General features: G+C 41.6%; 1 protein-coding gene across 1 annotated transcript in view; it reads left to right on the top strand.

The window, feature by feature from the left end:
- LOC119424955 (ephrin-A5b-like) overlaps nt 1-2945 on the top strand; it is a 93873-nt gene that overhangs the window by 87525 nt on the left and 3403 nt on the right. The window lies entirely within an intron of this gene.

The following is a 2945-nucleotide window of genomic DNA, read 5'->3' on the forward strand; positions in this document are numbered from 1 at the left end:
CCATCTAAACTTGATTTAACCATCTAAACTTGATTTAACCATCTAAACTTGATTTAACCATCTAATCATTACATTTAGCCCACAGTCTGCTGGATTTACTGATTACTATGTTGAGTTTAACCAATAACGTTCGATGTCGCCTCTGCGGTGGAAGTGGTCTCCAGCTACAAGTACTTGGGTGTGCACCTGAACAACAACCTCAGCTGGAGCAACAACACCACCAGCCTGATGAAGAAAGCTCACCAGAGACTCTACTTCCTCAGACGGCTGAGGCGAGCTGGTCTGGAAGCTCAGTCCTCACCTCCTTCTACAGGTGTGCAGTGGAGAGCATCCTGTGCTCCAGCATCAACGTGTGGCATGGAGGCTGCACAGCTGCAGAAAGAAAAGCTTTGCAGAGAGTGGTGAAGGCTGCACAGAAATCTGTTGGAATCAGCCTCCCCACCATCACAGACATCTACACCTCCAGATGCAGGAAGAGGACCACCTGCATCATGAAGGACCCCACTCACCCAGCACACACACTTTTTGCCCCACTCCCCTCAGGAAGGAGGTTAAGGAGCATTAAGTGTAGAACCACTAGACTGAGGAACAGCTTCTACCCTGAGGCTGTTAGACTCATGAATATCTAACTAGAATAATCACTGTGAAAAACCATATCATGTTGCTGCTGATCTGTTTCATGTTGCTGCTGATCTGTTTCAATGTTGATGTGTTCATGTGTGCACATCTGCTCACAGACTCATGTTCATGTTTGTGCTGATGTTCAATGTTTTTATGTTATGAGTGCTTAGTGTATATTTAGTTGATGTTTTTCTTAGTTCATATCTTAGATGTTATTACTGTTTTTCTTAGACATTTTATTGTTGGATGTAACTGGGACCCCGTGTACATAATTTCGCTCCACCACATGTACCACATGAGGTGCGAATGACAATAAAGAAACTCTGACTCTGACTCTGAAATTGTTGGATTTAATCTGGCTGACGGGGACAGAAGCAGCATGATTGACGGAGTTTCTCTCTAATCCAGTCTTCCTCGCACGGCAACGTTCGAAGAAGGTTTTTATCTCGTCTCACGGCCGCTCGGCTTCGGATGAAGTGGCCTTTTGAAATAAGAGCCGGCGTTGTCGGCGACGGTGGAAACACCAATCAGGACAGAATCCGTCACACGTAGAGGGACGCCGTGGACAAACTGTGGACACGTCTGGGCACAGACGCCCATAACGTGTGAAACCACAACGTGCACACATGGACGTGCACACGCTCCGATAGCCAGGCGCCGAAGGTTCGGTGTGTTTCTGCTGCGGATCAGCAGCAGTTTGAGACACTCGGCAGTCTGCAGGAAATACCAGAGGTCGTGCTGTTGCAACACGTGCAGCAAGAAGCGAGGAAGAGACAAGTTCACAGAAACGTGTAAAAAAGTGTAAGTCACATCTGATCCCCTCAGATTAATTAATTCAGAGAGAGGTTTTTAATCTCTGCCTTTCACAATCAGGAAACAGGAAATGAGACTTTGTCACGACGTGCCACACATCTGCAGAAATGGCTGCCCGTTGGCCAAATTAGACTTTTAAATATGAGGGTGACATTGAGGTAAAATATGGAGCAGAAACACGATTCCATGAGGGCGAGAGGGACGGCGGCGGGATGGAGCTCCGAGGCAGACGAGTGAGGAACACCTCCGTCGACCTCGTCAGGTCGTCCGTTCCTCCTTTTTGTCTAAAGGTAGATTCAGTGTGTGAAGAGGACGTCTCAGCTGGAGTGGAACAAAAGTGAGTTTGTAGAGCGGAGTTTCATCAGATTTATAAAAAATAGATTTGTTAGAGATGCATCATACAAACTCACCTGGTGTGTACTGTACTAGATAAGTAACAAGTACGTAAAATATTTGTACTTAGTTTTTACCAGAACATAGATTCAACCACCTAAACATGAATTTACCGTACTTTCCGCCGTACAAGTTGCATTATATAAGATTAACATTTAAAAACAATTTGTTTGCTCGACATTATAGTACAGGTGTGTCTCAGTTGAACTTTTCCTTCATAAATTCAGTTTAATGGTCCAATCAGCTGCATTTTGTCGCCCAGGTGAAATGCAGCTGATTTGAAGTTTCCTCCAGGAGTTCTGGAGCGTGGCTTAGTATGGCAAGCCAAGTGTCTCATTAATAGCCACTTTTACCTATTAATGACACACTTGGCTTGCCATATGGCTTGAACACCCTCTAGTGGCCACAAATGGTAGTGTTTAATATTTTTCATGTCAGAATGAATGAAATCGTCAGATCTCAACCAAAAATTGGTTTATAAATATTGGAAAAACGTATATTAGTTTATTCAGTGTATAAGTCGCAGGACGTGCAAATTTATGCAAAAAGGTGCGACTTATAGTCCAGAAAATACGGTAACCATCAAAACAGGTTTGCATGAAAATTTGATGAAAACTTAGATTTAACAAGCAAAACATGGATTTAACTACTGATATGTTGAATTTACTGATAAATGTGGATTAAGCCAACATTACTTTTGATTTTCTGATTACTATGTTGGATTTAACCATCAATAAGTTCAATTTGACTTAGATTTAATCATCTAAACATTGAATTTAACCAATAATGTTAGATTCAACTATCAAGGTGTTGGTTTTCAACCACTAACATTGAATTTAACAATCAATACACTAAATGTATCCATCAATACATTGGTTTTAACTACCATTACGTTTGTATATATCCACATTGTGTTGGTTTTAACCATTAATAGGCCAGTTTTGCCTATCAATATCTTGGTTTAACCCAAATATACATTGGACTTAAACACCAATAAGTTAAATTTAAACATCAATACTTTAGTTTTAACTGTCAATATGTCGATTTTCATGGTTTGTACGTTGGTTTGAGCCACCAATACATTGATTATACCCACCAATACATTGATTTAACCACCA

This window comes from Nematolebias whitei, chromosome 18 (genome assembly GCF_014905685.2).
Source record: "Nematolebias whitei isolate Nwh7 chromosome 18, NemWhi1, whole genome shotgun sequence".
Classification (NCBI taxonomy): domain Eukaryota; kingdom Metazoa; phylum Chordata; class Actinopteri; order Cyprinodontiformes; family Rivulidae; genus Nematolebias; species Nematolebias whitei.